The 22,974-nt window shown below is 48.1% G+C and overlaps 1 pseudogene; it reads right to left on the bottom strand.

Moving 5' to 3' along the window:
- Window positions 1–2,272: 2,272 nt before the first annotated feature.
- On the bottom strand, window positions 2,273–13,560 carry LOC131901178 (fibroblast growth factor receptor 3-like; annotated as a pseudogene).
- Window positions 13,561–22,974: the final 9,414 nt, after the last annotated feature.

Raw genomic sequence — 22,974 nt, 5'->3', positions numbered from 1 at the left:
AGAAGAACATTATGGTGACAGTTTGTTCTCTCTGTTTCATGCTTATGGTTCAAGATGTGAGCTTTCAGCCTCCTGTTCCAGCCGCCATGCCTGCTTGCTGCCCTCACTCTGACATAACAGACTCTAAGCCTCTGTAACTACAAGCCAAAATAAACAATTCCTTCTATGTGTTGCCTTGGTCATGGTGTTTTATCACAGCAACAGAAAAGTAACTAATATGAGAGGTCACTAGACCTTTTGTCACCATTCTCTTCCCTGACAACCTCAGACATTTGCATTAAACCCACGGCAGCTCTGTCTCTGTCTCTGCATCTGTCTCTCCCTCTCTCTGTCTCTGTCTCTGTCTCTCACACACACACCAGGAATTGCTGCTTCATCTTTCTTTTTAAAAATATTCCCAAACTTGCTGAAGAATCATCCTAATATGTCAACAGACACACTCCATATTCCTGACAGGCCTCAAGAGGAAACGTCAATATGATATTGGCATAAAACTTCAACTAAGATAAATTTCCCAATAATTTCATGTAGAACTGCGTGAGAAAACATAGTTATGGCTAACTAAAATGAGAACATTTTTTTTCATAGACAACATCCTGAGGCACCCATCTCCAAATTGAGAGTAATTTTGTAAATTCCAATGGTCATCATTGTTGCTGCAGTTTCCCACATAACATATAATACCCAATGCATTCAACTAAATTACCACATTTAATGATGCCTTCTCAAATATGTGCCCCTTTTAAAATATTGGGTAATATGTTACATACATACATACATACATGCATGCATACATACATGCCATATAATATCACTTAGGGCCAGAATTTACCAGAAACAGAGCTGTCACAATATACAATATGGGTGACATATAGTGTACTGATGTGATAAACTATAGGAAAAAAGAAAAGTGGTATGTCCATGCCGTTGGACCTGTGAAAATGGGAACGCATGGGAGGGCACCCAGGGAGGGAAACTGGTGGTATCGGGTACACATACCCCCTTCTTTTCCTGTCCTGCAAGCCTGAGAGTGGATGCACATGGTGTAACATAGTGTTTCCCCCACTAAGAACCTCCAACTCCACACATCAAGCTGATGATGGCCCAGTGTGCCCTCTCCCCAGATTCAGAGCAAGGAGGTGTGGGACACAGTGGTGACAGAGCAAATGCTCAGACCTCCAGACACTGGGGACATACAGAAAGCAATCAAGGCAGGCAGTCCTGGACATTAGAAAGATCCCACATCCCCACAGATCACAGCATGCCTTTTCCTCAGAAATCTAAAGATACATTCATCACTGAGAGTGAGCTGGACCCAACCTGATGAGCTCCCATCATCAGCCCAGGATGACAGCCAGCCACAGGCCAGTGTTAGTAAGCAGGAGTGTCAGACTGGGAGCAAACCTATTTTTGATGCTACCAGAAGACACAAGGAAACCACCACCACCCATGTCCAAAAGGCAAGGCAGCTGGGTAAAGAGACTCCTCTGGATCAGAGGAGACTAGACACAGCAGAAGGAACCTAACTTCAATAGGACATGGGAGATCTGAGTGGGAGGCTCAGGCCCTCTAGCTACCTCCTCCTGCCTGGTCACTGTCATCAGGTGTCTTCGTGTCTGTGAGTCCTTGGCATGAAGCTGTTTGGTGCCTCTTGTTAGGTTGCTGTAGGGGGTACTAACAGACATCCGGACCTACAGCATCCTCTCTACATAGTCCTGGCTGTCCTAGAACTTGTTATGTAGACCAGGCTGGTCTCAAACTCCTAGACCATCTGGCTCTGCTTCCCAAGTGATGGGATTAAAGGCATTCACTATCAGTGGACACTGTTTAGACCAGGGATTTTGCCTTCCTTCCCACAGAGGTTACCACATATAATTGAGCATCCTGTGTCCTCATAGGATCTCTTCTCTGCAAGGCAGCTTGGAAGCTGAACAGTCCCAGAGTACTTCCTCCACAACCCCCTGGTTCCCTCCTATGGACTCTCTTGAATCCTCTCCTTGGTACCTCTAAACTGGTCACCCTGAGGTTGTGCCAGGCACTATGGATCACAGGCAGGCATTCCCAAGCCCAGCTGCCCTCACCCTGGGAATGAAAAGCTAAGACAGTTTGTCTCCATGGGGCCAGCACTTTGCTCTAGGGACCAGCCAGCAGCTAAGAATTCCTCACCAGCTATTATCCCCAAGCCCCAACAGGGACAAACCTCAGAACCAGTCCTCACAAGTAGTGAGGATATAGTTGCACAGGATGGCCCTATAGTCCCCAATGCCCTGTATTACTTCTCTCCCTTCTTACTTTTCAGCGTTTTCACAGCCACGATGACAGGCTTGGCAGTGCTGTCCATGGTAAGGCCAATAGCCTCTGCCATAAAAACCTGGCCAAAGCAGCCTTCTCCCAGAGGATTGCCGATTGTCAACCTGGCCAAAGAAGCAGAGGCACTGAGTATGTGCCCAGTACCCCCAGCCCTCATGGCCCTGTGCCACTGCATCCATAGACAGAGTAACCCCTGAGACCTCACCCTGGACCCTACCTCAGGAGTATTTCATCCCACCTCCAACAGGCTTCTGCCTGGTAGCCATCTAGCCCCCAACCACAGAACCCCACCAAGTACATTGTGTCCCTCACCAGCACTAACCGAATTCTAGATATTTCCCACTTTGGGTCAGCAGGCAGCTCAAGCTTAGAACTATTAGCCATAACAGTATGTTCTCTTGAGAATGGGCGGACGATGTGGACCAGGGGTATGTCAGAGTTCACGGAGGAGTAGGACTCCACGGTCACCTGCTTGGATCATTGGAAATAGGTTGGTGCCACACAGTGGGTGCTGGGCATTGGAAAAGAGCTGATGAGGTATAACTCCTAGGAGAGGCAAGGTCAAGTCTATGTGAGGCAGAATGTAGGGCCAAGAAGAGGGATGCGCATACAGTGGTTACTGAAGACTCAAAATTGTTTTGCATTTCAGAGTAGCTTAGGATCTATGTGGAGAAGAGGAACAGGGAATAGTCAGCCCATCTGACTGCAGAGAAATGTCTCCTGGCAGGCCCTGGGCATGGCTGGGACTCTAGGAGGCTCAAAGCACAACGGAAAGATCAAAATCTGGTATCTATTTTCAGTTACCTTTTGCTCAGGTGTGAATCGAGAACTCCTGTGAACAGCAGGAGGGCCCAGGCCCTTTCTTGTGGCTTTATGCAGGTAGCAGAGTGTCACAGTTGCCGCCATCAAAATTGAGAGGGAGAAGCCCACCCAGAAGCTGATGATGCCCTTGGATAAGCTGCCGGCCTTGTTACCCTCTGCCAGTTCTCTCTCAGCTGCAAAGACATGAATGTTGGGGCTTTATGAGGCCTTATGGGACTTCCCATCAGCCTGAACCCCAGGTACCTGTGGGAAAGGGACCTGCAGAGCTGGGTGACCTATGTCCCCCACTCACCTTGGTAGTCAAAAACATCTGTGAGTCAGTAGGGGCCAGACTCAGGAGAGAAGCCTGGCAGAGCCAGAAGCACCCACAATACCCACAAGGCTCCCAGGCGATCCCAGAGCCTCAAGGCAGGACTGTGGAAACCCACCTGGAGGATTGAGGGGGAGGCCTTTGCAAGACCAAGATGGGGAAGGTTGATGTTCCCATACCAAACACAATACCAGGGTGATTACCACAGGATGGACTGCAGTAAGTTGTAAGGGATCCCCTGCTGTCCCTGGCAGCAGCTTTGTTATGTTCTGAGCCAGCACAAGAGGACAGACACAGAAGCAGCAGAAGCCAGTACCTGGCAGTACTTCCAGCCATGCAGAGCAATGGGAAACCCGAAATAATTGCCTGCCAGGCAAGTGTACTCCCCTGAGTCCTCAAAGGTGACATTGCACAAGGACAGAACTTCTAGCTCCTTGTCGGCAGTGTTAGTGCCTGATGTCTACAAAGAGAGAACAGAGAGCAATAGGCAAGCACCAGCACCTCCCTTTGGGTACCACAGCACAGTCCACAAGGAGATGATGCAGTCAGGCTTCAAGGGAAATGTTCCCTTTGCCACCACCACAGCCCTGCCACAGCCATGGAGGCTCAGGGCCCTCTGCATCCTGTACCAAGCCACTGAACCTGAAGTCAGTCTCTCACTTGGTGGGCAATTCCCTGTCCAAGGTGAGCAACAGGCAGGTGGGAAGAGCATGGTGCCACAAAGAGGCAACATGCAGAATTAGAGCAGAAATAGGAGATGTGCAGAAGGAAAGATGAGCAGACAGATGTATGGACAGGAAGCCAGAGGCATCAGTGTCAGCCAGAGATGGGTAGAAAGTCGCTGTTCTCAAACAGCATGGGGCTCAACCCCTGGCAGGTTCTAAGGACCTTCGAAGCATGCAAGTGGAGTATGCAAGAGGACACACAGGCCTGAGGGGCTTTGAAGGAGGAAGTCAGTCAGTGCTGGTGGGAGCTACCACTATTATCAAGGCATCACAAGTAGAATGTGAGCCACAGGTGGGATCAAGCAGGAAAGGGGTGGCGCACGGCATTGGGCAGGCCCACAGCCGGGGCCCTGGAGCTGCAGCTTAGCTAGCCAGGTAGGCACAGAACAGTCATCATCTGCTTGAGGCCTGTGAACATGCAGCCAAGATGCCTTCTCAGCCACGCCTATGGAATTGATGGATCGGCAGAGGTACTTGCCCCTATCCCACTCCAACACATCGGCTGGATGGAGTTGTGCATCTGCCTCCGGAGTCTCACTGATCCAGGACAGTGGGGACATCCCAAGCCAGCTCCAGAAGAACATGAGGACAAGGTGGGGCAAGGGAGATCCCAAATAATGGGCTGGGGATCGGGCAGCAACACCTGGAAGGCTGCCTGAAGGGAGGGACATAATGACAGTGGTAGCTGTGGTTTCACAGAAGTGGCCTCTGTGTCCACCCTACACACAGAGAGAGAGAGAGAGAGAGAGAGAGAGAGAGAGAGAGAGGGGAGGGGGGTTGGGCAGAGGGAGGGAGGGAGGAGATCACACTGGACATGGCTCTAGTGGCCTCTCTCAATATCCAGGATTCCAGCTCCTGCCAACACCTGTTCCTCTCCCCAACTAGATTTCCTTGTCTCTCAACAGATGTTTTTCTTTGGGCTTCAGTGTTGCAAAGTCTGAACTCTCAAGTGGCCCCGACCTGCGGATGTGGAACAAAGCTACAGGCAGAGGGAGGCAGGACAGAGCCAGTGAAGCCAGGATGTAGCCAGTGCTACAGTACAGCTGGGGAGTAGGTAGCCTGTCCTCTAGGGTCCACAGGGTACTAGCTCAGCAGACATCCTCCTGCCCTGAGCCACCACAACGGTTACTCAAGAGAAGCCTTGGGCAGGCCCAGTCCTCGGACCAGACAGGGAAACAAGTCCCATGGCAAGGCACAAGTAACACAGAGCCTGCCTGGAGCTCAGAGTAGGTGATAAGCACTGGGACCCATCTGCACCTTCTCAGAAGCTCCAACACCTGGACCTAAGTCCCAAGGTATCCCTCAGCCAAAAAGGGACTTATGGACCAGGGCCAAGGCACTCCCAGACAACCCATCCACCCAACCACCTGCCAACAGCAGAGCCCACCTTGAGTACGGTGACATGGGACTTGCCATCAGGGCCCATCTTGCTGCCATTCACCTCAACATGCTTCAGCCACTGGATGTGTGGTTGGGCATCACTATACACCTCGCAGTGGAACTCTACATCACTGCCCTCAGTGGCTGTCTGGTGGCTGGCAGCCCAGCATGCAGGATGGGCCGATGTGGGAAGCGCTCTGGAAGACACAGCTAGGTCAGGTGCGGTGGGTCAAAGGGCCCAAGGCTGACATGCCTTAATCACCTAGCCTGGCCCTCACCCAGCACGTCCAGTGTGTAAGTCTGCTGAATGCTGCCAAACTCGTTCTGTACCACGCACGTATAGTTGCCACCATCAGAAGGCACCGCACTCTCCATGACCAGGCTCCAGTGCTGGTGCCTAAGCTGCAGGTAAAGTTAGTAGGTGAGTGGACACAGGCTACACCCTCTGTATCCAGACACTACCCATCTGTGCCCATTTCCCAGACCCACCTTGATGCCCCCTATGCGATGCTCCCCTCAGAATTCCTTGCCATTCTTCAGCCAGGAGATGGAGGGGGTGGGGTTGCTGGCGGCTGCCCAGTGGAAGCATACAGTGCTGGTGGCTGGCACAGCCAACAGTTTCATGTCCATATGGTCCGGTCGAGTCCAGTAAGGGGCCCCTGATGACGAAGTGCTCATAATAGCATAATTGTGCACCCTTGCAAAGCTGTCCTACCTACCCATCCTCTAGCCTTATCCTCATCTGTACTGAGACTCTTTTGCTTTGCCTGAACACTTTATCCATGGCCGCCCTACTCTCAGACTTGGGCATGTCCTCTTCTCTCCCACTGAAGCAGGTCCACAGGTGCAGGTACCCAGGAGGTAGAACCCAGTTGGATGTAGATTCTGGGAGGTATCCAAGTCAGGTCATTCCACCAGTGTGGCAAACTTGAGCTAGCCTCTGCAGTGCCCAGGGCCTGGTAGGGACCCTTCAGTTCATGCTTCTCCCACACTGAGTTCCCTCCTTCCTCTTTGCTGGGTGGACGATGCTGTTGTGCAATATTAGGTGAAGATGTGTTACATTTGTTTATACTGTGAAATATTTGTTTAATGATGCAGAGATGTGCTGCATTCTTTTACATTGCATTTAGCTCTGTGAAGTTGTGTTACTTTGCCTAAAACACCAGATTGGTCTACTAAAGAGCTGAATGGCCAATAGCTGGGCAGGAGAAAGAAAGAATGGTGCTGGCCGGCAGAGAGAATAAATAGAAGGAGAAAGATCGAGAAGGAACAAGAAAGGGAGAAGAGGATGCAAGGGGCCAGCCACCCAGCTACACAGCCAGCCACGGAGTAAGAAGTAAAGAAAGGTATACAGAATAGAGAAAGAGAAAAGCCCAGAGGCAGAAGGTAAATGGGATAATTTAAGAAAAGCTGGATAGAAATAAGCCAAGCTGAAGCCAGGTAATCATAAGTAAGAGGAAGTTTCTGTGTTTATTTAGGAGCTGGATGGCAGGCCCCCAAAGAGTAGAGTAAAAACAACCAACAACAGGATGCCATATTGTGGGACTCATGAGGAAGCTGAGAGAGACAGCAGATTTCCGGAACAGAGAAGGGAAGCTGGGGCAGGGCCTTCCATGGCAACTCAACCGTAGGGCCCTATGAATCTCTAGGAGGAGGAACCGCCATACAAAGTAGGAGTAAAGTGTGCAGACACTGGTGAGGGGCCTCTCCTAGCTCTGAGCTGCCCTCGCAGGCTCCAAGTGTGGCCAATGGGCTTCACAGATGACAGCCACACTGGGAGACTTCAGTGACTTAATGCTGCCCGCTGCCAGGCAAGGTCAAGAAGGAGACCCATCTGGCACCTTACCTAAGCCTATGTGGGGCATAAATACTAAACACAACCAACAAGAACTTAGGGCAAAGGCACTGGTAATGTGGTTGGGGCAGGAGCTATAGAGCAACTGGGTTAGAAATTTTGCTCTGAACAACCTGGTAGCCAAAGGGAAAGGGGAAACGAGAAGCCAACCCACTTCTCAGGACTATTACCCTTTGTTGGCTTCAGTCCTAGAATCCAAGTCCATTTCCATGAGGGTTCCACTCTGAAATCTCATACAAGCCTTTATACCTGCTTTCCTCACCCACACACACTCATAAATTCATTACCCTCTTTTCCCAATAATTTTGTCTCTCTGATTCTCAACACCTTTCTACTCTACCCCAGAAGGCCACAGATGGTTGTGTACTCAGTCAACACCAGCCTAGTCTCAGAGTCATAGCCACCTCCACATACAATGTCTGGACCCAGGATGGCCTTCATGTACACACATACTTTCTCTCTCTCCTGCCATAGTTCTAGGCCATAATATGGGCACTGCCATCCATGTGTCCTCATTACTCACACCCAATCTGTGATGCCCCCTTTACAACATAAGCCTCAGCATGGTACTCCTCCCCTCCTGCTGGCCTGAAGTAGACACTAGTCCCCTTAATCCTTGCATCTACTTACTCATCAGTGGCAACCTCAGCTCCCTGCCTGGCTTGCTGGCACTTGTGATGCTCCTTCCCACCAGAGTCCACACCAAAATTCCTACAGGGCTGCCCTGCCCTCTCACTGCTCCTGGAGCACTGTCCACCTGTCCCAGTGTCCTCTAACAACCAGCCTACAGGAAGGAAGCAGCCTGACCCTGACTAGCTCAGTGTGCCTAGACTCTGATCTCACCTGTGTCATCAGCCACATCCTCCCCATCTTCATTGTCTCCTAAGGCTGGAGCATCTGCAACAGTTATAAGCAAGCAGTGGTCCTGTGACACTGCCACATCCAGAGATCTGCTGCTCCCTGGTTTTAGAGCTCACTGCTCTCCACCTTCAGGGCCCACTGCTCCCTGCCTTCAGGATCCTTCCTTTGCAACACCACTCCTTCAGACAGCACATCCTTGAGGGTATCCTCTACTCTCTGTCTACAGCCAACAACACTCTTGAGCCAGAGATACTCCATCCACCCTGCCTAGGACTGCCCTGACCTCCCTGGCCATGCAGCTGATCAACACATTTGGCAGCCTCAGCCACCAAGCACTTACCTGTCACACGCACAGTGAAACAATACCTCATACCCCGAGGGAGCTGCTGATGACAGATGTAGACCCCCGCATCCTCACGGGAGGCATTCAGCACTAGTAGCCTCTGGGGCCCCACCAGGATGCGGTGGGCGGCTGCCAGCCTTGTGCCATCCTTAGACCAGACAGTGCAGCCTGTGGAGGCTCCTCCAGGAAGACAGTAGATCAGCTCCGCGGTGTCCCCACTGCCAAAGGCCACCTGCTCCTGCTGGAGAGGCTCAGGCCCTGGGACCTCTGTGGATGAATTGGAAAACTGTGAAAGAGTCTCCCAAGTAGTAAGTGAAAGCCCACACTTTACTTTGCAAACACACTAGCAAAGGCCATGGCAGGCAAGTGAGGGGCATGCTCCTGGGGCTTGGGGTCTGGCCGGACTACATTCAAACCAGGAGTGGGCAAACTATTTCAGTAAGAGTCCGGTGACATCCGCATCTCAGCTCTGTCAATGGTCTGTGCTAAGGCTTCTGGCTCTGTCCTGCAGGAGGAAGCTGTCTTCTGCCTCGACCCACACAGCTGGAACAGGAAATCTGGCGAGGGACGCTGAGGTTAAACAGCACTCAGGACACCCAGTCTCTGTTCATCAGCAAAGCTCTTTGTTCACACAAACATGGGCTTATACACCCCTCTAACAGCAGGGGTCAAGGAATGGTTACTCTGTATCCGGAGGTAAGCCGGACACTGTTTTCCAAACAGGAAAAACCACAGGGGAACTGAACCCCAGCACTTTCAAGAACCCAACTGCACATTTTCACACAAACAACTTAAGCAAACACAGCATAACTGGGACAGGACAGAAAAGGGCATTTAAGGTGAAGGCAGCAAACTTATCGCTGCCGACAGTCTTCCAAAGATGACACAGAAGAAGCACAGCAGCCCTCCTAGTGGCTGGAAGATCTCAAAGTGTCCTGAAGGGTGGGGGCAGTTCTAGGGTACATCACTTGCCTGGAATATCTGAAGCCTTAAGCTCATTCCCAGCACCAGCAAAAAAGACCCACATTTTTCTTCCTCTGATCCTTCCACTATTTGGAAATGTACAACCAATCCTTAGCTCACAGGAAGGGAAAAAACAAGTGAGAGACAGGGCGTCGTTCTCTGGCCTCTGGATCAAAGCTCAGAGAAAGGATAGGGAGCCCTTTCACTGCGTTCTTAGCACCCAACTCACATCTTATTCTAACACAGTTTGATGGAGAGGAAGCAGACATCTGGTGTGGTGACTGATACACTCAGAAGCCTGAGTCAGAAGGATTGACACGAGCTCATGGCTAGCCTGGGCTAGTGTGAGACTGTGTCATGAACAAAATAAAAATAAATGAAAAGAGAGAAGAATGCTGGGTGGTGTTGCACACCTTTAATCCAAGCATTCAAGAGGCAGAGGCATGTGAATCTCTGGATCTGAGGCCAGTCTGATCTACAGAGTGAGTTCCAGAACAGCCAGAGGTACACAGAGAAACCCTGTCTTGAAAAATAAAAATAAAGACAAAGAAACAAACACACAAAAATAAAAAAAGAAGGAAAGAAAGGAGGGAAGACACAGGGTCATTCAAGAATGCAAGGCACTTGATTGCATACACCACGAGAGTTCTATTCACACACTTCCACCAGCAGCAGAAGTATACTAGTTGGGGGCCTTGGACCGAGGCAGTCTGTGACTTGCAGCTTATATGCCCACTAGATACAACAGCCAGTTAGGAAAATAGGACAGACAAACGTTAAGGACAGCAGTCTGGATATTACTCAGGTCGGCAGTCTAGGGTAGGTCCATATGAGCTCATGGGGTGTCTGAGGACCTGGGACCCCCATTTCACAAATGAGGACCATGCTTTGCCAGGGGACATCAGAGTGGCCATGTGAGCCAATTGGAGCTAGAATCACAGCCAAGTGGAGATAGCCACCTATCCTGAGGGTTAAGAAACTGGAGTAATGTAGCCCCTCGGGTGGTTAGACACAGGTGGCCATACATACACCTCTCCCCTACTCAGATGGTGTCCAGCTTATGAGGAGACCCAAAGGCCTCACACTTAGGGACACACCACCAGCTGGCAATCACACCTAGACCTTCCTGCTAGGACCCAACAATGCCCATCACAGGAGCAGCTTGGCTCAGGGCCCAGGACAGGGGCAGGTAGTCCTGCTGATCAGACCTCCTTCCAGAGATACAGATGGACTGGTTACACTGTCACTTGCAATTCTGTGGATGCACAGCCTAGATTCAATGCCCACTCAGGCCACACCAGTCCCAGTTGGCCTATCCCAGAGTCATCCCACAGATCCAAAGTACACCAGGATTCTGACAGCCAGAGGGACTGTCCCCAATGTGGGACTCCATGAAGTCACACAGAGCCACAGCTTTCAGCCTGTTCCTGGGTGGACCTCCCATCAAGGGCCCTTCTAGCCAGCTCTCCAGTCCTGCTGCCTCATCCTATGGGGGCAATGAAGGCTGGAAGCTGCATGAGGCATCACAGAAGACCAACAACAGTCTAGTCAGTAGCCTCAGTGCAACTGTGGCCCTAAGGCAACAGCCAGTTAGTTCCGGTTTAGTCTGGGCAGGACAAAAAGGTCAAACTATTCCCACAAGTACCCAGAGCAGGAGAGTGACTAGGGGAAGACGCAGCATCCCCCAGGCCAGCCCCATGGAGAGCCAGATTGCTGGAGATAGGGAGTGGGGACGGGAAATGGTCCTGAATCAGCTGAGCTGACATTTGATCTGTCTGTCAGGAGCCAGCACAGCCCAGACACCTAGACTTTGGGGGACTCAGGCAACGGCAGATCCAACCCTGTGATCCCATTCCAGGGTCACAGGGCCTAAAGCATTTGTGTCATGAGTCATGCAGGGAACAAGAGAAGGACAGTGTAGGATGGGGCTTGAGACAACACAGAATATGGTACACCCTGAGGAGGTAGTGTCAGATCACAGGCTAATGGAAGGCTCACACCCCCATGAGCCTTCAGAGCATTGGAGAACACAGATATTTTAGATTACAATTCATAACACTAGCAAAATCACAGTTAAGAAATAGCAATGGCCAGGCGGTGGTGATGCACGCCTTTAATCCCAGCACTTGGGAGGCAGAGCCAGGTGGATCTCTGTGAGTTCGAGGCCAGCTTGGGCTACCAAGTGAGTTCCAGGAAAGGCGCAAAGCTACACAGAGAAACCCTGTCTCGGGGGGGGGGGGGGGGGGGGAGAAAGAAATAGCAATGAAATAGTTTTATGGTTGGGGGTCACCACAACATGAAGAAATGTATTAAAGGGTCATAGCATTGGGAAGCTCTAGAACCACTGTAGCTACTACTTCCCCCTACTGAGCACACAAATCCAGCTTGCCCTACCTACCAGGGGTGGCCAGTGTGGCTGGGGCCTAGCCCTGACCCACAGCCCTTAGGTCCAGCCAGCTCTTGCTTGGTAATTTATGCTCCAGAGAGAGTGCCAACCATGTCTGTATTTTCACTACAAGACCCATCTAGTTAAGGAAAAGGATTAAATTTATTGGCCTGTCAACTCCCTGGGTGGGAAAGAGCTGGTGCATGTCCGGCCAGTCCACCTTCACTGCCTGGAGCACAGACAGCATCTGCATCCCCTTTGACCTGAGATCACTGACACTAGACACAGGGAGCAATGTCTTCACCTAACATTAATATGGTCCCCGGTCAGTGGCCATTTGGCTCCTGAGGAAGCACCTCCATGCAAGCTGATGCTCAGAATGGGCTGACCTCCTGACAGCTGCTGTCAAGACAGCCGAATGACACGCACGCTCAACCTTCCAGCACACTTCCATTAATTAAAAAAAGAAGAAAAGAAAAAAAAGTTGCAGGAGCCGCAGCTGCTGAGGAAGGAAGAGTATTAGGGGAGCTGGGAGAACCAAGCTGCCTCATCTAGCAGGTACTGCAGCCCTACTCAGACCTCCTGGGGAGGCTGAGCTGCCATCGATGCGGGCAGTGGGGGGCTGGGGGAGGCAGCGGGGAGCTGGGCCACCGGGGTACAAACACCAAGGTTCAAAGGAATGGCTGCTGGGACACCTGCTCAGTGGGCAACAGCTCACCATTCTTGGTGTGGCAATATCAGGCCATTGGCCCGCATTGCCATGCTAGAGCCAGGCATAGGGGAGCAGAGGTTAGGGAGAGCCTGTATACACATATTTACCTAAGGGGGGAGGGGTCAAGCCTCACACTCGAGCCTAGTTTGATGGAATTCAGTGTCCCATCAGACCTTGCTGGCCAGCCAGGCTGCATAGCTGATGCTGGGCTCTTGGGACACCTGCCCGTCACCTCCCGGAGTGTAGTCTACAGAGATGTGCCTCTGAGAGACCACCCCTCAAGACACCTATAGGCAAAGAGAGGAGTGGAGGCCCTGAAGCTGTCACCTTGTCATGTGAGACACTGGGTGACAGAAGCTAAGCTTTGGTCAGGGTACTCCAGCCCACCCCCAAACTCTAGCCTTCATTTTGGCTGAAGCTGAGCAAGAACTGTCCTGGAGGCCTTGGAAACCAACAGAAGACACTTCTGGTCTACGATGGGAATTATGGAAACTCAGCAAACGGCCCTCCTGAATGCTTAGGCTGAGGAACTCAGCGGCTCCCTGCACTGTGAACCACGCCCTGGGTTGCCTCCCACTTGGGTAGTGGCACCAAGGCCCCAGACCCCTCATACACTACCACATCGCAATCTGTTGATTTGGGGGTTAAACCAAACTCACTGTTCCCCATGATGCTACTCAACCTAACAACCCCTACTCACTCAAGGGCTGTTTGCCATTCCCAAAGCCTCTGATGGCCACCACCATACCCCCAACACATCCCACCCTGCTGCCAGGGATCTTGAGTCAGTCCATACCTGCTTCTCCCCTCACAAGCTCTGTGCTAGGAGGCCGGGAGGCAGCTCTGGCCCCAACCACTATGCACAGCACTGGCAAGCAGTCCAGGGCTCCCATGACTGGAGATGGTAGTGGAATCCTCAAGCACCAGGTGTGAGCATGTTATATACCCAAGGCCTGGCTCCTTGGCCAATGGGAGGGTTCCACTCTGGAGTCTGTGGGAGGAGAGTTGTGTGTTTACCAGAGCATGCAGTAGGGGGTCGGGAGCACAAGTACCTGCCCCAGGGCACCAGACCATCCCACCTTCTGTGGTCCCTCCCTCCTCTTTCCTCCCTGGCTGCAGAGCCCTCCTAGCTGACAAATGTATCTTCCCTAAGGTTTTTATTTTTCCTTTTGACCCCAACTGGTAAAATTAAGGGAAATTTAATTATGGTGTTTGGGATCCATTTACTCTAAACCCTCTCCTCAGTTTTTCTAGGATTTTGTGTAGTTAGTTAAGCTGGCTTTGGAAGACTTTTAACTGAATGTTTCATTGTATTCTTTTAGTCCTCCCAACCCACAGGACTAGACTTCCTGACAACAATAAACAAGTTGTTACTCTGCAAACTCCTGCAAAACTAGGAATCCAGGCTCCAGGGCCCATTAGCCCTTGCCACACAGAATTGTGCACCCTGGGGTCTCTATTCCTCTGCGTCCCTTCTCAGTCCACTGTCCTCACCTGTGGCAGTGTTGCTCTGTCTCCCTCTAACAGTTGGCCCTTGTGCCCATCGTCCATGTGTGACCCTCAGCCAAGTGCTGCAGAGTTTGAGACCACTAGGAGAGCCCACCAGACAAAACTTCTTTTAATTTAAAAGATTGATACAATACAAATTTATTTATAGCAACATTGCCACAAGAGCCTATGGTGATATTTTATTTGTATTAAAATGTTATTTGTATGTTAATAAATAAAGTTACCCAGGGGTCAGAGCTATTAGCAAGCCATAGGAAAGCAGGGCAGAGGTGGCTTACGCTTGTAATCCCAGCACTTGGTAGGCAGAGCTGGGTAAGTCTCTGTGTGTTCAGGGGTACAGCCAGCATTGGAGACATACGCCTTTAACCTCAGTACCAACCATAGAAAACCTGGAGGTCTATACAGACAGGCCGTGATGAGGCGGTCATGTGGTTGGGTTTACAACCAATGAGAAGGCAGAACAGAAACTCTATATAAAGACTTTAACACAGTAGGAAGGGTGAGGTTTTAGCTCTTAGCTCTGACCTCTTGGCTTTCTTCTTTGCATTGGTTCTGTGGTTCTTATTTAATAAGACAGTTGGTTACATCTACAAGAGCCTTTGACAATCTGAGAGCTGCTGAAAAAGGGGAAGAGAGGGGATGGAATTTTTAAAGACACAAACCACAATTGTCTCAACTCTGGGGGTATTTTTGCTACATGAGGCAATATCCTGTTTTTGTTTTTGTTTTTGTTTTCTGAGCAAACAGAGGTGAAGCGAGATTACAGAAGCAGAATGAGCAGATGATTAATCTTTTAAGATAACAATTACACAATATGGGGAACCGGGAACAATTTTGAGAAATGAGCCAGGTGCCTCTGAGATCCATCTTCCCTTTAGATTGCTGTCAAGACTCAGCTACTGACAGAAATGACTTACAGTTGTAACCCAGGCATCCTGTGGTTAATCCTTAGGCTGAGAATAAGGTCTTGGTGACTCCTAGGTTTTTCTTTTTTACACAGTAACTTAGTTTGAAACTCAGTTTGAAATGGAGCTAGTTTTTAACCATTATGCAAGTATCCAGACCCAGTCTCTGATTTTAGAGTAGCAAGCTGCGGGTGGGGGTGGGGCTCAGCATTTGCACACAGAAGGCTGCAGACAGTCTACAGCATAGGCTGCTGATTTCCTACCCTTCCCACGCATGTTGGGCAGGGAAATCCAGGTCCTGTGTGGCCTGGAGAATGTGAAGTTGGTATTCTTGGTACCTTCTGACAGTACCCTAACTAGTCAGTAGTACTGGAGTCTCTAGTTGAGCTCAATTTCTACATGTTTGGTGACTTAAGTACATGGAGACTTAACTGTATGGTATCTTCAGCAATTGGGCCTTACTGTCAGGTTGAGCAACAACATAAGTAATAACCTGTGATATTTGGGGGCTGTACTGTGTGACTCCTTAGCCAACAACTCAACAAGATGTAACACATTTCTAGTCCTGGAAGTTTTATTTTATAACATAGGATGTCTAGTAGTCTCCCCTATTACATAGTAATCACATTTAAACAACCTTTATATGTGTGTATGTTTCAGAAAACTTCTACAGTTCCGGGCATCCATATAGCTTTTCAACCTCCCTGGTTTAGACAATGTTCTATTGCTGTGAAAAGACACTATGAGCATAACAACTCTTATAAAGGAAAGCATTTAATTGGGGCTGGATTACACTTTCAGAGGTTTAGTCTCCATTGTTATCATGTCAGGAAGCATAGCAGAATGCAGTCAGACATGGTACTGGAGAATGAGCTGAGAGTTTTACATCCATATCAGCAGGCTGCAGGAAGAGAGAACCGCTGGGCCTGGCTTGGGCTTCTGAAACCTCAAAGCCCACTCCCAGGGACACAGTTCTTCAACAAGCCTACACCTACTTCAAAAAGGCTACACCTCCTAATCATTTCAAATAGTGACACTCCCTGGTGACTAAGTATTCAATATTTGAGCCTATGGGGGCCATTCTTATTCAAACCACCACACTGCCCATATGCCCTCCTTTCCTCTGCCCTCCACCTACCTCTCCATGGACTCCTCCTGATCTAATTTCCCCCTTATCCCTTTGTAACACTTCATTCAACTTCCTGGTCTTGGCCGAGATTCCTCCCCACTGGCCCTTTAGCAGATACCTGACCTCTGTGGCTATCCTAAAGGTTTAGAAGATAGCATCTATGTATAAGAGGAAAAATGCGTTATTTGTCTGGGTCTTGGTTACCTCACTCAGAATGATTGTTTCCAACTCCATCATTTACCAGCAAATATTATAATTTCACTTTTTGTAAACAGTTGAATAATATTCCATTTTGTAAATGTACCACATTTCCATTATCCATTCCTCTCTTGATAGACATCTAAACTTGACCCGTCCGGCGGGCCAGGTTATTGGGTGAGACCCGAGGAGGCACCTCCTGAAAGATCAATGGGGGCGAGAGAGAAAGGAGACCAGGCGCATAAAGAAAGACAGAGTCAGTCTGAGTTGTGTTGAGGTCTCCTTTATTGACTGGGTGTTGAGGCTTATAAGCAGGGCTTCAGGCAGGGAGGGGGAGCAGGGGAAGCAGGGAGAGAAGAATGGAAAATTCCTAAGGGAGGGGTCAGGGCGAGGTTGCTTTGATCCCAGGCCCCTGCAGCTGGCCAATTAGCACAGGCTCCAGAAAGTTTATCTAGTCATATATCCTGTGGTTAGGCCAGGAACCTCCTGTCAAAGCTTGACAAAGTTCAGGACACAGCTGTCCGGATTTGGTCCCCAACATAAACTGTTTCCAATATCTGGCTATTATGAAGAGAGCAGCAATGAATATTGATGTGCTAGTATTTATGTAGAAAGAGGGAGAGTCCTGTGTGTATATGTCTGCGAGTGCTAGAGCTGTATCTTGAAGTATATCTATTTTCAGCCTTGAGAAACCTCCACACTGATTTCAATAGTGTCTGGACTAGTTTGCACTCCCACCAGCAATGAAGAAGTGTTCTTCTTTCCCCACATCCTCACCAGCATGTGCTGTCATTTCTTTCATTGATCTTGGCCATTCTGGATGGGCCATTCTACTCAAAGAAGTTTCCATTTTCATTTCCCTGGTGGTCAAGGATGTTTTAAGTGTTTCTCAGCCATTTGTATTTTATCATTTGAAAGCTCTTTGTTTAGTTATATGCCCCATTTTTGTTGTTGTTGTTGTTGTTTTGAGACAGGATTTCTCTGTGTAACAGCCCTAGATGTCCTGGAACTAGCTCTGTAGACCAGGCTGGCCTCAAACTCAGAGATCTGCCTGCCTCTGCCTCTCGAGTTGTTGGGATGAAAGGTATGTGCCACCGTCTCCTGGCTTATATGCCCTCTTTTTTTTTTTTTTTTTTTTTTTTGGTTTTTTGAGACAGGGTTTCTCTATGTAGCTTTGCGCCTTTCCTGGAACTCACTTGGTAGCCCAGGCTGGCCTCGAACTCACAGAGATCTGCCTGGCTCTGCCTCCTGAGTGCTGGGATTAAAGGCGTGCACCACCACTGCCCGGCTTATGGCCTCTTTTTAAATTAGGTTGTTTTGTTTGCTGTTCAGTTTATCTTTAGGTCTTTATATATAACTAGGTACTACTAACCTTATGTCAGAAGAATAATTCCCATGGGAAAAGGAACTGACTCTGGGAGCCTCTCAAGTGTGTCTGGCTCCATGTGGTCTTGTTCCTGGGGCCAGTCCTGGGTGGAGGGGTGTCTATAAGTGTGGAGTGAGAGGTGAAAAAACTGGCTCTGGGTATCTCTGCCTAAAGTTGGAACTCTGAACAGACCCAGAAAAGCAGAGTTATGTGGACTAAATGCATTAGTGATTAACTCTGAGTCGCCAATAATGCATCAGTGCCACTTTAAGGAAAGAGATAAAGCTACTTCTCCTTAGAGCCATTTAACCAAGAGAAGTCCAAATTTAAATTGTTTATCTCGTGCTCCGTGTGTCTTCATCTTCCTCACAAAGGGCCTCTCATTCTACAATTATTAAACTGCACAGAAAGTATCACAAAGAGAAGGAATGGGGTGCTTTGCAGAAATCTCCAACAGAGTTTTACAAGGGATTAAGTCACTGGTGCCAACTGAACCAGAATATAACACTTTTTTATCATCCATCATTCAGAAAAGTTACATTCAACCTTCCTGGTGGATTTTAAAAGGTTGCTTTTAAACTCTGTATTTACTGTTTTTGGCAAATGATACACATGCATTATCTGGGTCAAGAGCATAGAAGAGTGCATAACTTAAGATTGTAGCTACACAGTAGCATAGGATGGAAAAGCTGATTGAATGGAAAATCCAAGGCAAGTGAGGTCCGTCATTGCACTATTATCTTAAAGGCTGGTTAAACAGGCTGAGTAGACAGTAGGGTAGCAATGTTAAGTGACTGCATACTCATCTTCATCTTCATATCTACATTGTATCACCACACACCATGGGAGGTGTGGGTGGTGTAGAAGCAGGGAAAGTAGGGTGATAGAGATTTTAAATCTAATCTGCTAGCTCTATCTTTCTATCAGGGACTCTAAACCATCAATATGCAAAAGAATTGTACAAATTCTTGTCATTCTGTTGATTTTGACATTCAAGCAGAAACACCAATGCACAGAAAATAAAAAATAAAATAAGTTTAAAAAAGAAAGAAGGGACTGGAGAGATAGCTCAGAGGTTAAGAGCACCGACTGCTCTTCCAGAGGTCCTGAGCCAGCCCAGCAGAGCCAGGACCCAAAGCTTCTCCCTTGCACATGTGGTGCAGAGCCTAGGCTGTTGTTCACAAAGTTGACACATTTTATTACTGAATTGCACTTTCAGCTTCACAAAAACTATTTCAAAAAGCTGGAACAAGTGTAGGGTGAAGGGGGCGGGGAGGGACATGTGCCTCTCAGAAGCTGGATCCCCAGCGAGCTTCCTCAGGCAGGGGCACAGAGAAAGGAGCAGGCTACCAGTCTATAGGAATCAGCTTTCCATGCACATGCATAGCAAGCCTGCAGTTCCTCACACATAAACACAGACACAGTTACGAAAAATACTATATCATCTTCACAAGGAATTTTAGAAGTCTCACATATGTACAGCAAAGAGTCTTGGGTAGCCAGAGCTAGGCTGGGACCACCAGAGATAACACAGACCAAGGTTGGATCAGAGGAAAGGAAGGCCTGAAGAGCTACCTGGCCAGGCCACTCTGACCTTGGCAGCCCAGCCACCCAGACTAGGGACAGGAAGATCACAAAGACTGGGTTAATCCACAGAGTCTATTTAATGAGCAAAGGAATTTCTTTGGGGGTTAACTCACAACCATGGGAGATTTATCGTAGGGTCCCGGGAAAATTGAACTATGTCCCACGCTGATCTGCCTAGTCCAAGATCTCAACACCCAAAACCATGAGGTAGTGAAGAGAGAGCCTGAAGAGCATCCTAGATCTTAAGTGTCCCCCAGCAGCCATGCCCTAGGGGCATGCACCTCAAGGTCATAGGCAGGCTTAACAGTTACATGCAACCTCACTAGGGGCGATGCTTCAGGGCATGGCTCAAACAACCATCCACTACAACTGGGTGGCACGGGTCTATGCAGGCCTCCTCACCATGTGGACCAGTCTCTCCTTCCTGCCCTTCTATCACCAGGCAACTACTTTAAACTAATTCAGCTAGTACACAGTTACAGGACACAGCCATGAATGGGGAGAATTGCCTAATATGCAGTGTAATGAATACTGTAAACCCTCAAGGGAAGAATATAAAATACATTTCATGTGATGATTAAGTAATCTTATGTATATTTGTAAGATTCTTACAATAAGAACTAGTAATTAATTCTTCAACCTTTTTACAACATCTAAGATGTTTAAAAAAAACCACAAGGCTACTACTTCTGCAACCCATAAAATTCTATAATAAAATGTGATTTAAAAATAAAAGACCATTTGAGTGGCACCATCTCAAAGCATCTTCTCATGATTTTGTTTCTGGTTGACATCTTTATGTATCTAAAATGTTAAAACTCTTATTTCTCTAGCATAGTGTAAGTAAGAGTACATCAGAAAGGCCTGTTCTCAGCCAGCACCCCTGCTCTCTGTACAAACTGGGACAAGCTACACAACTGCTGTAACCCCAAGAGCTGCATCTGTAAGACCGGAATTCTGCAGACTTGACACAAATATTTAAATAGATCAGACAGGCCTAACAATTAGCAAACAATCAATAAATGAAAGCTATCGTTACTTCTCTCTTTTTTTTCTGATTTTGGAGACAGGGTTTCTCTGTGTAGCCCTGGCTGTCTTTGAACTCACTCTCTAGACCAGGCTGGCCTTGAAATCACAGAGTTCCATGTGCCTCTTCCTCTTGAATGCTACAATTAAAGGTATGTACCACCACCACCCAGCTTACCATTAATGCTCAATGCCAACTTCCATATTCAACTAAAACCTAACTGTAATGGTGAATAACTACAAATGATTTAATATTATTTATGCCAAATACAAGGAGAAAACCTAGCCTAATCCTCAATTGTTCCTTCATTTCACTGTACTGCTCTTGACCTGCTGGATTAAGAATATCCAAGAGACAGGTTTCTCTACCAATTATTATTTATTTCCTGTAGGAATCCTGTGAAGACAGAAACATGGTCTGGTTATTACAGTACATCTTTTAAATGGTGGACATACATAAGTCAGCAACAGATGATCCCATCAAAAACAGGCAAAGAACTTCAGATAATCTCCAGAGCAGACAAGTAACCAGTAAGCACTTAAAGAGATCATTAGAGAAATACAAATCAAAACCATGAGACGCTATTTAGCAACCATTTTGGATGGCTATTGGCAAGCACCTTGGGAGGCAGAGTCAGGCAGATTTCTCTGAGTTCAAGGATAGCATGATCTACACAGCCAAGTCCAGGCCAACCAAGTTGACATAATGAGACCCTGTCTGTGCTGGACAGTTTTATGTCAACTTGACACTAGCTAGGCATCTGAGAGGAAGGAACCTCAATTTAAAAACTGCCTCCAAAATATTTGGTTGTAGGCAAGCATGTAAGGTAATTTTTTAATTAGTTAGTGATGGGAGGGCCTCCATCACACTGTACATGGTACCTTCCCTGGTCTGGTGGTCCTGGGTTGTATAAATAAAGCAGGCTGAAGCCGGGCGGTGGTGGCACACGCCTTTAATCCCAGCACTCGGGAGGCAGAGCCAGGCGGATCTCTGTGAGTTCGAGGCCAGCCTGGGCTACCAAGTGAGTTCCAGGAAAGGCGCAAAAGCTACACAGAGAAACCCTGTCTCAAAAAACCAAAAAAAAAAAAAAAAAAAAAAAAAAGCAGACTGAGCAAGCCAGGAAGAGCAAGCCAGGAAGCAGCACCCCTTCATGGCCTCTACATCAGCTATTGCCTCCAGGTTCCTCCCCTGTTTGAGTTCCTGTCCTGACTCCTTTAGATGAGTAATAATATGGAAGTATAAGCCAAATAAACCCATTCCTTCCCAACTTGTTTTAGGTCATGGTGTTTCATCATAGCAATAGAAACCCTAACTAAGAAAATTGGTACCAAGAGCAGGGGTATTGCTGTTACAGACCTGACCATGTTGTTTTGATGAGTTTTTATGGAAGGACTTTGCAACTTTGTGCAAGAAAAGCCATTGAATGTTCAATGCTTGGTGAGCTGTTCGGTAGGAACTTGGAAGATAGGAGTGTTGAGGGCAATGTAGAAGATGGATGGATGGCTTGTGAAGTTTCAGGGGCAGTTTAAAGACTCTATCAAGGCCATTTGATATTTTGGATCAAGATTCTGTGGTTCTGGTTAGATGGAGTGAAGAATCAGCTGTGATTTTAAAAGATATCTTAACTACTAAAGGGAAACCTTTGCTTTCCTGGGATACTTGATGCTGGTCAGGTAAAGCTGAGAAATTAGCAGTGATTAAGAAGAGACCAAAATCACTGAGATAAAATCTTCTGGGAAGTGTTTCCTGAGAGCACACAAAAGCTGAATTCCAGAGGCAGCCAAGGTTATACACATGCACAAACACTGAAAAAAATTAATGAATTTTGAAATGATGTATAAATACTAAATATCTTGCATCAATGTAGCATTCCTGAGAATGGAGGCTCAGAACTGAGCGACCATTTTGCATTTGTATGTCCCCACCAGAGGACAGAGGAAAAGAATATTTCAGCAAGGTAGGGACACACACCTGGAGTCTGAGAGCATGCTAGCTAGAGCACCTAAAAGACACAGAGTGTGGCGTTCCCTCAGAAACCTGGAAGGGGCTGGCCAACTCTGGAGAGCAGCCTCTCCCCACCACATCAGCTTATTCCCAGTGCCTGAGTTGAGTGCTGGGGTTACAGTCCTGCCCGCAGTCCAGAGGATGGAGCCCAGGGCTTTGGCTCTCTCCTCCCCACATGAGCCAGGCCCCCAGCCTTCCTTTGTTTCTCTGTTCATTTTTTTATTTGTTCTACTTCAAGTTAATTATATTTACTTGTTTATTCTAGTCAATGACTTAGTTGGAACAGAGTGTGTGTGGGGGGGGGGTCCTCATTTCATAACCTGGAAAATCACTACCTAGTTCAGCTCTGCCTCCAATTCACAGTGTTCCACCTACCTCTATCTCCTGAGTGACAGGATTAAAGGCACGCACCATAACACCTGGTTTCCTTTTATTTATTGATTTTTTTAACTCCCGGAAGGTTTTCTGTATGTCTGGGTTTTGTTGTTGTTGTTGTTGTTGTTGTTTGTTTGTTTGTTTTTGTTTTTGTTTGTTTGTTTTTCAAATAGAGTTTTTCCATGTAGTTTTGGTGCCTATCCTGTA

The sequence above is a fragment of the Peromyscus eremicus genome, unplaced genomic scaffold (assembly GCF_949786415.1).
Source record: "Peromyscus eremicus unplaced genomic scaffold, PerEre_H2_v1 PerEre#2#unplaced_46, whole genome shotgun sequence".
Classification (NCBI taxonomy): Eukaryota; Metazoa; Chordata; class Mammalia; order Rodentia; family Cricetidae; genus Peromyscus; species Peromyscus eremicus.
The sequence above is the reverse complement of the archived record's forward strand: the minus strand, read 5'-3'. Positions and strand labels throughout refer to the sequence as shown.